The sequence below is a fragment of the Haemorhous mexicanus genome, chromosome Z (assembly GCF_027477595.1).
Source record: "Haemorhous mexicanus isolate bHaeMex1 chromosome Z, bHaeMex1.pri, whole genome shotgun sequence".
Classification (NCBI taxonomy): Eukaryota; Metazoa; Chordata; class Aves; order Passeriformes; family Fringillidae; genus Haemorhous; species Haemorhous mexicanus.
Genome location: NC_082381.1, coordinates 31345500 through 31359281, shown reverse-complemented (window position 1 = coordinate 31359281; position 13782 = coordinate 31345500).

The window sequence follows — 13782 nt, the reverse complement described above, 5'->3', positions numbered from 1 at the left end:
GGAAAGTAAAAAAAATCACAAAAAAGCATACATGCATTGCAGAGCTTGCTCAAGATGTACTGCATCAGAAGGCAATGGAAACTGCAATAAATACTGAGATGCAGGGTATTGAGGACCTCCCTATACCCTCTTGGAGACTGCAATTTCACCCCAGCTCAGGTCAAACTCCTTGGACTGTACAGTGGTGGGGTCCATCTTTAGCTTTAGGTTTTCCACAGAGAGCACAGCATGTTCACTCTGAAACCCCCTTGCAACAGGAGCCCAAATAGTCTAAGCAGAGAGGACATGTGTGGTTGCTTCAACAGCACTCCTGGTTCAAGATAAAACACTAATGCAAAGATATCCACATTTCTGCATTAAGCTGCAAGTGACACAAGGGTAGAGACAGCATTTCAATTCTGGTTATTCCTCTGACATGAATCTTTTATCTATAAGCTGTACTTACTTTCAGATACTAATGTTTCTGCTTACCAAAGACATTTTGCATACTCATTATTTACATATTTAATGAATCATTTATATTGTGCCCTTTACTTTGGCATATGGGTTTATCACCAAAACCCCAAATATTAATATATAATTGCCCTTATTAGGGAGTGGAACTAATTATTTATTGTCTAGAGGAAAGTGCTTAGGAAAATATGGCCAATGAAGCATGACAAAAAAGTTAAATATGTTGCATTTTCTGAATGCATTTGGTTCAGGGAAAGCATGTATTTAAATGACTTTATTTTCTTATTATAATTCTCATTTCTTGATAATTTTTTGTGTATGTATTGCATAAATATATATTAACTGCTGGCTAAAAAAATTTTAGCAAAAAATTTTAGCAAAAAAATTGAAGCCTCAGAAGCCACCATTTTGTACTCACCTTCTTTCTGCTGAGAAATTACTCTTTCTCAAGTGGGTTTTACTGGCAAAATAAAGACTGCTGAATTAATTGTGAGACAAAGTACTTCATATTGAAGGTTCAGATTGGCAGTCTGTTGTTCTGTATTTTCTCCATGTCTGGTTATTTACCTCCAGTCTGTGTTTCATGACTGTCCCAGTGAGCAGAAATACTTCCTCTTGCATTTCTAATTCACAAGGATTTGCTAAGGAAAACTTCTAGGAAAACTTCTAGAGCCACAAAATACTACAGTTGTTACTGTCTATTGTATCAACAACCCCAATTTTTAAACCTTTTCTCTTCCTCTGAGGTAATTTGCAAGGAAGTTAGTCATCTCTCACTGTTTTGTAAGCTTTCCTCTCCCTTTTGAAATAGGGACAAGGAGGTATGAATTTGAAATGAAACCTCATTTGTAAATCTGCCTGATTTCATTTGTTTAAATTAGATAATTCATTTCAGCATAAATGCATGGGTGGTTTTAAACTTTGTGTATGAAATACACTTGATATGGAAAATATTTCAGTTTCTGCTGCCATTTGGTATGACGAAGGTTAGCACATACAGTGTGTAAAATCTGAATCCCTCTCAGGGAGATCCTTATTTGAATTGTAGATGAAAAATTTCTAAAAGTATAATTAGCTTTGCTTGATACCTTTTTCTCCTCATTTTGTGAAGAAATATCACCCACAAACAAGGAAAGAAAAAAAAAAAGATACTTTATTTTGCCTGCTAAGCAGCTGGGAAGCACTGCAGTGTCATGTTCTCTGATTCATACCACAGCTCACATTCAGCAGATCCCAAGTGGGTTCTGAACAGGCCAAGCAATAAAAAGCAGAAATAATTTAATAACACCTTCTCTAATAGTAGCTGACAATAGCACTCCAGGACTGCATTCTAGCAAAATAAGATGTTTTCTAAGCTTCAAGGGGTTTTCTCCAATTGAGAGGGGGATCAGAACACATCTTCCCTCTAATTCCAGTAATTTATCATTCTTTTTCTCATTGTGTTTGCCTTGAAAGGGCTCTTGAAAATTTAGTAAGAGGAAAAAATGTGATTGCATGGAAAATTTAGAAATCTTCTCAATGGTCCTCTGAACTGGAATTAAATAAAAGAGAATGTAAATGAGACACAAACATGAATTCTAACTGCTGATGGCAATGAGTCCTTTTTACGTTTAAGAAACTATTAACATTATTTTAATGATTAAAATAATATTACCTTCAGGTATTTAATGTTAAATTAGAGATGTTGATTTGATATCCACATAGCCCTCCTTCTGAAGTATTGATGTAAAATAAAAGTGGAATTAATAAGTAGGATCTCACCTAGCAGAAGAGAAAAATACAAATATAAATGTATCACCTCACACTCCTCATACTGTTTTGGGGTTTATAATTTTTGAAAAAAGAAACCTTAGAATCCATTCCATCATTTTCCACTTATATTGCTTAGCTCTTGGGAGCTATGCTCTGAAGAAAATGGTCATAACTTTTTGTGTCTTATCGCAGTTTCTGGATTATTTTGGCACATTTGGGCACTTTCTAATGACCTATAATTTTGTTTTCATACACTTAACTTCACAGGTTGAGCACCTTTGAAGTGAACCTTGAACGTGTGTTTGAATTACAAACTTTAGGTGCTGTAAATCTGCATTCAAATCTAAAGCAGTCTTAAAGACAGCAGCTGGCAAGAAGGCAATTTCACCTTGTGGCTTGCCAAGCAATCTGGGCAGCAGCAGCAGCACACTCCAAGGGGTGGAATTGCTGCTTCTGTAACAACAGAGACAGGCTGGCTCTCATCTTGTTGATGGGTTTAGTTGGCTGAGTTCGTGCTTCTTTGTCTGTATCTTTCTGTATTTAGTTGACAGACTCTTTGACAGTGTATTTTCTCTGGAAGACAAGTAAAAAATATATCACTTCACAGGTTTGAGCAAAGAGCCTTTACCCTACCAATATGTGAAACCTGTACTTATTTAATTAGTGTTATTACAGTATTGTGAAAAGTCGGGGTGAAAGTGAGAACTCTAATTTGCCCCTTTGTTCAAGTACTTTAATTGTTTTTCCCTTTCTCTCCTACTCATGTATTCCTTGCCCTGTTTCTCCATTTACATGACTTTTCAGAATACCTTATAGCTTTTGCAGAAATAGTATTTCAGAAAACTATTTAAACTCACATCTTTAAATTCCTTTAGCATTTTCAAAAGCTCTCCGAAGATGAGAAGTGAGAGTTATAAGCCAGTCGGCTTTTCTTCTAAAGCTGCTTTTTGGATTCTGGCCTTTTTCCCCATTTCCTTACCTGTTTCCTTTTCTCCTTCCATACACTCTGGCAAGACCCTGTAGTCCCGACTTCCCCTCCCATCTCCCATGTATTAAAGTGTTTTTGTTTGGTTAGTTTCTCAAGTTGAGCTCCAGCACCTTACCTACGGAAATTAAGTGTCCTGTGAAAAAGATCCTCACACAGCGTGAGGAAGCTCGGGTTTGTGCCAGGAAGACAAACACGTGCTGCCTCTGAGCCAGCAGCAAGGAAGTGGATGGCTTTTCCAGGAGGGCTGAGAAAGCCCTGAGAATGTGCGTGTGGAGAGAGCATATTTTGCTGCCCTGAAGCACCAGGCTGAGGCAGCTGTTGTGCAGTCCAGCACTAGTTGTGTGTGATGCTCAGCATTTTCATAGGATCCATTTGAGTCAGCCTCATTGAATTCCCTAAACTCTCCAGAGGTGGTAAAGTACTGAGGTACTTATCCATTCAAGAACATCTAGTCTTTTGCCATGCTGCTGTGGTTTTGTTGCACATTCAGTACCATCTATTTTAAATGTATTGAGCAATCAATTTAAACTTGTTATTGTCACTAGGGCTTGAAAATTTAATAAGCAATTACCAGAGTCCATTCCTTTGTTTTTAATTTTTACTAAGATGCTGTTCAATTTCAGACCTTAAGGCAATCATACTCTCCAGATTATTGAATTGAATGAGTCCATAAGTCAGAGCAGCTCTAACAGTATTTTTCTTCACTGATTTATTTGGCTGAATGGTACAGCATCTCTTTGTGGAATGAGAGGAAAGGAAATGCAAATCTGAAATTAGATTGTAAATATAAAGCACTGCAATACCTATCAAATCAATGAGCAGCAGATCACGAGACTCTCTTCCTATTTTTTGTTGTTGCATTGCTCTGCTTTTTCTCAGCACATGTGGAGAAAAAAAAATCCCCTCCTAGAATTTTTAAATGCATAAAATGCAATTTTCTGTATAGTTTCATATGTCCCTCATTGATCTTAGGAGAAAATATCCAGAGAATCCAGGGCTGCATAACTGAATTATTTTGGTTTCCTTTTCCATTTCCTTTTCCTATTTTTTACGAAGCTCTTTCTTTCCCCAGTGTTGGGGTTTTTTTAGTTTAATTCTTACTGAAGAAAAAAAATGTTGCTTGATTTGTTTTATTTTGTATTTTTCAACAAGAGGACCAGGAAAATATTCCAAATTGTGAACAAATTCTTTATGAAGTTACTAAAATGTCACTTAGAGATACTTAGGGTAATGCTTTGAAAAGGTAATCACATTCTCATTCTAGTTATGCCTACTGCCATTTTGCTCTAAAAGGCTATGATTTTCGTGGGATTGTCTTCAATACCCATGACACTGTAAATACAAAAGGTCAAAGTAAGACCTTCACAAATTGTAGATAAAGTGGCAGAGAGATCAGAATTACTATTCTGGAAACCAATCAGCCCTCTGAGAAGGTATGGCTTGAATGACAGAATTCTGAAAATATCAAAATCTTTGTCATCATTCTTTCCATAATATTTTGCAAAATCTGATCTTAGAATCCAGCAGGTAAACAATTTTTTCATGCATTTTCTTGAAAATTGCATCTTAATATTAAAGGAAGCATGGGGGTCATGTGACATAATTAAATTAAAAATATTCAAAATGTCTTAGAAAGCGTTCAGTGGAATAAAAGTACATTATTTTTAAATAGGATGCTACTGCTTTCAGATGGAATATTTTTCCCTCTATATTTCCATTTTACGACAGAAAGAAAATTGAATAAATTGTGATTCTGGTAACACTGCAAGCACACCCCATCTTGGGGACCAGTGCTTGTCCTTACTAACTAGGTCTCATTTGAACATTTTTGCCATCTTCTACATTCTTTGTTTTCTTTTAAGAATATCCCGTGTGATGCAGTCAGTTTGCCTAATTCTAGTGTTTTGTCTTAGAAAAAAGCCACACCTATTTTCAGGTAAAAGTAAAGCCTATAGACAAAAACTGTATAGGTATTGCCAGCAGGGGGTTTGTGTCTTGATTTTTTTGTTTGTTTGCTTACTTGTTTGTTTGTTTGTTTTTTTCTTGGTGGTGGTGGTAGGAGTGGTTGGTTGGTTCATTTTTTGTTTGGTTTGGGGACTTTTGTTGGTTTTTTTGCTGTTATTTCGGTTTTGTGTTGATTTGGTTGGTTTGTTTGTTTGGGGGTTTTGAGGTTTTGGTTTTGGCTTTTGTTTGTTCAGGGGTTTTTGTTTGGGTGTTGTTTTGAGATCGTGTGATTTTTGGAGGGAGTTGGGTCTAGTCCTGGATACAGAAAGGGCCTACTTTGAAACAGGACAACACACATAATGCTTTGTTTGAGGCATCTTCATGTAGTTCTGGCCAAAGTCCTTCTTTTGGAGGTATTTCAAAGCCAGGTATTTCTCTGTTTGACTTCCTTCTCTTTGCACTGCTTTCTCCTAATTTTCCTGGTGGAAAACATGGTGATTTAAGTTCAACTCAAAAGAGTGCAATATGATGGCAAATCATCATGCAGAAAAGTATCAGAAAGGTCACTTCACTATGATCAGAATAGAACTTATTCATCTTTATTTTGTATTTATTTATCCTTTGTTTCCACTGCCCTGAAAACAAAAGGATTCTGAAAAAGTAAATGAATAAACTACAGAGGTTGTCATTAGGGGATGCATTCCTAATATAAATAGGTGTCCATTTATGAGTACAAAATAAATTAGGGTTTGCTCTGTTATTTGTATTTATTTTCAGGCAATTTCCTTTCATTTACAGAAATGCACTTGTCTATACTCTGGGGTCAGGTGACTGTGAATTAAATGAGATGCTTTTGTTCTCAGTGAAATGGCAAACATTCACTTGAAAAATTCACTTACAATCCAGAAAAACACTCTTTAAGGTGGTGACCTTTGTGAAAACAGGCAAAATTCTCACCAGCGACACCAACTGCCTTACATTGCATGTGGTCTGATATGTGGAAATGTCACTATCTGATTGATTTCAACATTTAACTGTCAAATTCTGTGTTTTCTATGTGCAGAAAATGTTCTGAAATACAGTGCTTAGGCTTTTGAATCCCATTCTTCTAAAAATTGACTTTGTAATGTAAATTTTTATTTAGGTAAAAAAACCCTATAAAGTACCATAATTTTAAGAAATTAAATTTAATAAATCAAAAATGTAGAAAAGGAAATAAAAGAGGAAATGCCTTAAATATCAAATGGAATTTCAAAATAGAAATAATAACAACACTGTATTTCTCTTGTATTTTTCCTAAGTCATGTTGAAATCCTTTCTCAATGTCAGCTTTTGTTTGCAATATTTTGCTTTGTATCTTGTTAATTTCTGTTGTGTCTCTCAAGAGAGACTAGAAGCAACATGCAATAGAGATGAATGAGGAGCACGCCTTCACATTTTCCATTGTCTGCTTTGTTTTGTTTGGGTTTTACTGTGGAGTGGGCAGATTGAGAAGAAAGTGTGAGGCAGCATTTACAGAAAACCCCAGGGATAGTGAAGCTTCTGATGTGCAAGAATTACACTCCCTTGAAAGACTAACCTGTTATTTTCATCTAAAGTTTATTTGTTTTTCCTTAATTCCTGATTTGTAATTTCTAGTAAATGAAATGCAGTTCTGCCTTGTTGACCTTTCTCATTGGCGTGTGGGCTGATGCTTCATTTTCTGACTCACAGATGTGATGATACACAGCGGAATATGAATGTGAACAGTTAGGAGGATGGGTTTCATTACCTCGTAATTAATAAAAGGTTGAATTTTCTACCTCCAGAAGAAAATGAGTCATTCATGGCATGGGAAGAACAGAGGAATTATTTATCCAGTGGTCATGCGTGCAAATGAATTCAGTCATGCGTGAATACACACATACACACACACATGCACCTGTTAATAAATAATAATTGAAAAAGAAAGCTTTCATGGTCTTACAGGGTTCATTCAGCATTTAGTTCCTTCTGTGAAAGTCAGAAGCCATGTAAATTACAGATGATGGAGGTTCATTTACTCTTGTCTTAGCTTCCTGGTGAAATTCTGAAAATTTCTCCTTCAGATGCGTTTTGTGGACTGAACTTGAGTATTTGTAATTTATTCAGAAGATTAGGGTTCAAATGGGCTTTTCTTCTCAAGTTTAGTTCAATTTTATAAAGGTAGCATGTGTGCAAATTGAACTAATTTCCCTAACTCCATAGTTACATAACTTATACCCACCACGTAACTGTTGGAAGCAAATCAACCTTTTAGACATATTGCAGTATCTGCTACCTGAGAACCTAAATTTCTGAAGTAGAGGAACATGATTACTTTTCTACGTTCCCACCTAAGATAATGAGTTCCTGGAAGTAAATGTTGTAATTAATGCTCCTTTTGCGTGTTGCATTAGGTAGTCTTTGTGTACTCTCAGTAGCTGCTTTTGCATATTGATGTCACTAGCTTGCAGCTCTTTTTGATGCAGTTACTAAATGCAACATTTCTGGAAAGAAACTAATAATTACCTTGGAAAATATCATTGGTAAGAGTATGATCATTGCTGGGAGAAGGATATATACAGCTTTCTCAGAAGAGAAAGAGGAGAGGAAGACACTGATTGCTTCTCTGTGGTGACAGTGACACACCCAAGAGAATGGCCTGAAGTGGTGTCAGGGGAGGTTTAGGCTGGTTATTAGGAAAAGGTCCATTAAACAGAGGGTGATTTGGTACTGAAACAGGCTTCCCAGGGAAGTTGTCACAGCACCAAGCCTGACAGAGCTCAAGGGGCATTTGGAAAACACTCTCGTGGCACACAATATGATATTTGGAGATGTTCTGTGCGGGCCCAGGAACTGGACTTTGGTGATCCCCATGGGTCCCTTCCAATTCAGGATAGTCTATGAATATGATTCTATGATAAAAGGAAAGAAAAGTGTCTTTCTTTTCTTTGCATTGAAATATCACCAAAGCATTAAAAAAAAAAAAAGTATTATTAAATTAGATTTTCCCTGTAAATATCAAAATCTGAAAATATTTCTATTATTCCCCCATCATATCTCTGCTCATTATGTGTTCATCCATGTTTCCTATTTCAGTCTAACTTCCATATTTTGCTTGCTGTTGTATTAATCCATCTTAATATTTTCTGTAGTTCATCTGATTATTTCTTCAGAGGAAACGATCAATTTATTATTAATTCTCCAAATTCTTGTCTTTCACTTTTGTATCTGAAACATCACTCTGCCTTTCCCTATTTTTTCCCTCACTTGCTGACTTCCCTTCTCTCTTTTCTTTTATTCCCTGTGACTATGCTTCCTTGTAAGCAGCACGAGAGTTTCAAAAGCACAAGAAGAATTTCACACCTTTGCATTTATTATGGCATGCAAGAATTTTTTCCTGACACTTTTTGTTCTAATGGCAGAAATTTTTCCATTTGTTTCTATATCTTCTCCCCACACTTTGCTGAGCTGAAGACACTGTTTCTTAGCCAGTTAATCAGTTATTTGCAGGAATACAGAGGTACTAAACAGTTCTGTGCTAAATACAAAAATATTTTTTTTCCTTTTGCTTTTCTCCCCCTATCTCAGACTTCAGCTGTTTGCAGGTACAGGCTGGATGTCCTCCTGGTACTTTCAGTGTGCCCAGATTTGCATTTTTTACCCTTCTGTCCCTTTGTGGCATCTGTGCCAACAGAAAGCCTTTTCCCCTTTGCCTGAACTTTATATCTCCTCTAGATTTGCTCATACTTTCGTGTTGTATTTAAATCTTTTGAAATAGACATTTTCTGAAGGGTTAAAAAGGTTTAGCATAATGTATTCTATTTCACAGAACAGCAGAGAAATGTAAATCTCCCTTTTCCTAACGCTAACATTTTATGTGGGTTTACTATCTACTTTTATAGCTGAACCGTCATTCAGAGTAAAACCAAGAGTAACACAAAGAGATGTTTCCAAAGACATGTTTTATATCTCCAACTTTTAAAAAGCCAGTAAGAGATAACCCTTCTTCTCCATCCATAGATCTTAAAACACTCTTGTTGTCTATGCAACAGGATTGGATGATAATATTAAAAATTAGTCAGACAAGGTGTGATTGATTGTACCACCTCAATGAACTGATATTACACAACAATTTAAGATAGCAAGTCAGTGATAACTCAAAATAACCTCAGGACATGCCCTGTATATCACAGAGAGCTAAAGCTCTTTCACTTAATGGAGTTACAGAAATATTGTAACAGCCATTAACAGCATTGTTGGTTGTGTGTGTTGCAGCTTAGAGACCCTTGCTATTTCCCATTCAAAAAAATTAGAAAACTTTTGGAACATTTATTGCTGTCTGCTGAGTATGACTGTACACAGGAAGTTGGATTACCACAGCCTTTTTATTCCATTGTGGTGTTGAGAAAATATGCTTTTATTTGAGTTGCTTTCATAAAACAGGAGAAAAGTTTTTAGGATCTCCAGGTAGAAAAAAGCGGTTCACCTTTTTGATAAGAAAAAGATTTTTCTGTTGTTTTTTAAGGTTGCCTTTGAAGCCAAACACCGTTTATGCAAAATTGCTTTAGTTGTTGTCCAGTATGCCATGTATTCGTGTCTGCAAGAACTACAGATTTACATTTAGGTAACTTGAGGGACATGACTTTTGTATGTGTCTTGTCATTTGTTTCTGTCAAGCCCTACTGGGGCGGAGATCTCAAAGATAACACATATCAAATTTCCCCTCAAGTATCAGACCATGCAGTGTGGGCGATAGCACAAATGTCCCGAGGCATTCAGCTGAACTCCTGCCTCTCACTACATGTGGTTTTTCTGTGTGGATCCTCTGGTATGTAGTAGTAGCTGAGCTTGTAAAATCAGTTACAGAGAAAAAAATCCAGAAGGCACCACTGCAAGAGTTTCCGTGATGCACCTTCAGTTTAGGGACTGTGGAGCCCCATGGGAATGGAAACCCTCCCAGGGAACTGCAGTACAAGACCAAGATAAGCAGCAGCTCATGTGGGGCAGCACAGGAAAACAAAACCTATGCTAGGCTGTCCTAAACTAAATCTTTGTATCTTGATCAAACTCTGAAATTCCTCAGCACATTTTCAAAGCAAAAGTCAATGTATTTTTATTTTTATAGAAAAGAAAATAAAATAAAAGAAAAAAAGAAAAAAAAGAAAAGAAAAAAAAGAAAAGAAAAGAAAAGAAAAGAAAAGAAAAGAAAAGAAAAGAAAAGAAAAGAAAAGAAAAGAAAAGAAAAGAAAAAAGAAAAGAAAAGAAAAGAAAAGAAAAGAAAAGAAAAGAAAAGAAAAGAAAAGAAAAGAAAAGAAAAGAAAAGAAAAGAAAAGAAAAGAAAAGAAAAGAAAAGAAAAGAAAAGAAAAGAAAGCTGGAAAATGACAAAAGCTAGGATAGCATGGAAACCAGTGACCAGCTCTGTTTGCCAGGTGCCCTGGTGGGTGTTCCGCCTGCCCAGTGGTTGTGAGTTCAGCATGCAGGTTCTCTGGCTGCGGTGCTATGGGTTCTGCAGAAAAGCATGAACAAATGAGGAGTTTGTGTTACATCAGTTATAATAACTACATAATGTTCTAATCACAAGAAAGTGTAAGCACCACACAGGATAAGAAAATCTGTGGTAATTTGATCTTTCTTCCACTGAAGGAATTAAATTATAAGATCTGAGAAAAACTTATGTTAGAGGGGACCTCTAGATATCAGTGAGTTCATCTTCACACTGAAGCTGAGGCTGACCTCAGACTTTTGAATCATTTTGTGTTATTTTAAAGTTAAAATTAGCTTGATGAAAGAGGTGACAGCAATAGCAAGGCTGGCAGGAATGGAAATCTTTCTTATGTAAGAACACCAGAAGAAAATAACAGTAGGGTAGAAGGTATTCAAGCACTCTGCAGTGGTGCTGAAAGAGCAGCAGCGGTCAGATTTGTGTGCAATTCATTACTGACCGCTTTCTCAGATCTTCTCAACAACACAGATACTTGAGGCTTTTCTTGCTTCTTTTTCCTTTCATGGGTGAAGTCTTTGTTGTTGCCTGAATTCAGTTTCTGACATACTAACAGGAAGGTGCATTGTGAAGAGTAGTGTCTCACAAATGAAGCTTATCTCCCTCAGCTCTGTGACTTTTTTTTAGAGAAGACTGCTGGTGAAACCCAATAATCACCATTCAGAAAAAGACCTCTGAATTTCATTCAGAACACAGACTGATTAATGCCGTTCAGTTACCATATCTCTTGAGCCAGGGCTTGTATTAAGGAATCAAATTGCTCACCAGCCCTCCTCTCCTTTACCTGATTTGGCCCCAAGTCTGTTTGTGCCTTCCCAATAACTAAGGCACTATTACTGATATATAAAGTCCTTTACTTATGATGGCTTTGCAGGAGTAACTCAAATTCAATAACAAAATTCTTTTAACATATAAAATTTTATAAAGACTAAAAACATGCATTTTCTCCACTGAATGAGCAGAGATCAGAATATTTTTTGGGAAAAACACTCTTATTGTAGTTCAAAGATTTAGGCTGGAATATGATGGCGACTATATATTTTTAACAACCCTAATTTTAAATAATGTGAAAGAGGAGAGATGCCTATAATGTTTCCAAGCAAAGAATATGGAAAATTCTACCCTGTTAAGAGGCAAATAGTCTCTCTGATTTTCCTGTCAAATAGCTCCATAGGTGGGAATGTTGTAGCGTACCCAGATAGGATTAGGACTTGTGAATTTATCTGACTTTTATTTCTTCAGCCCATTTGGTTAATACTTCTGGAAAGCAATATAAATCAATGATACTCAATGATATACGTGTAGCTCTTCAGACTGGAATGACATACACAATCATTGTCAAGATACCACTTTGGAGTCTCAGAAATACCCCTTGACTTGGGCCAAATGTGCTGTAAGATATTTACAGTCAATAGCTTTGTGGCACCTTAAGATCTACGACTTACAGTTCTCATCCTACTCTTCTGAAGTTTTAACTTGCACTAAAAATTCCTTTGAAATTATCCAATTCAGAAGAAGCTGTACTCTGTTCTTCATTCTCCTTGTTTACAACAGTTTAATATAGATTTTACCATGCTGTTTCATTCAGAGAAGTAGCTGTGTCAAAATAATTGTGTTGCTTAGAAGTTTTTCTTATCCACATTCCCACATTCCAATACACGATTTTGCTTCACTGACCAAAAAAAAAAAAAAGAAAATTTTATGCTCACGCTCAGAAAGTTATCTAGCTTTTTATTTCTAGGTCCTAGTTATCATCAGCAAAATTGGTAGTGTGGAACCAGAAAGGCATTTCAAGCTCCTCTGTGACATTATCCCCTTCTCTTTCATCATTTTGTCCAGATATCCAAGGTCATGACTATAGTGAGAGGGAAGAAGATCGGTGCCTAGGAGCCCAGAGGCCCTGGCATGAGCCTTGGTGAGTTGGGGACAAGAGGAAATATTCGTTGTTCGTTTGGAGGCTACCCTATGCACACATGAGCTCACTTACTAGTTGTCATCTGTAAATATATGTATATATATAGGGGTCTTGTCATTATTGCCAAAAAAAAAGACAATATTTATCATGCATGATCAATTAATTACAGTTGGAGGAATGACTTTATTGTACTGCAATACTTTAAAATATTTAAAATAATCGTTTTATTAAGACTCTGAAAAACAGTATAACTGGAGTGACTCCATTCAATGTTTTTAACAGTATCATGTTGAGGTGTAGGGTTATTCTTTTGAATTCCAATTTGTTTCTGCCTAAGATACCAAAAAAGCCTGTTCTCTGAGCGGTACCAATGAGGCTTTTTTTTTTTTACGTATTTACTTCCTTTTCCCCTTAATATTTCCATACATACAGCTACTGTTCTACATCCCTTCTCTGGCAGGGGTTCATAGGAAACATTGCAATTAGAAAGCTGCCTAAATGTTGGTTGGCCAATCAGTGCATTTGTGTCATAGAGCAGGTTTACACGGTCAGCTGGCTGCTCCCAAACTATCTGTGCAGGCTGTGTTTTTTCTAAGTGTTCTCTGGGACCCTGGCTTGAGACTGCCCTGCATTTTACTTTACCTTTCATAAAATATGTGCGAACCCATAACTGCCAATTCTTTCAACTCTGGCTGAAATTTGAAAGCAAATTTAGAGATAGGATAGAAATTATAGATAGTGTCATTCCTGCCACTGCAAAGGAAACTGTAATTTTATTAAATTGCTTCGTGTGTTCACCACAAGTCACCTTACTCTTGGATTGCTTCAATCACATAAAATATAAATAATGGAAATTGCAAAATCTTACTCCTTGCTTATGAGTGAAAAGGACAAGTTTATTCACATTTGTTTAACTTGTATTTTTACATTTCTAGCTGTGATTTTCATCCTTTTACTTGGAGATTTCCTAAACTATTGTCTCAAACAAATGTGATGCCATTTGGTTCACACTAGCCTTAAATACCGTTGGAATGTTCATATATGTTGTCAAACTCTTTGACAGAGACATGCCTCTATTTTTCTATACATTTCCTCTGCTTTATGAAATGCAAACTGGATCTTTTCATTTAAAAAGCATTTTTATTCCTCTCTACCAAACCTTCTTTTTCACCCTAAACTGCAGGTCTGACTCACCGTGATGCAATACTGTGTTAAATTCAGAGTTG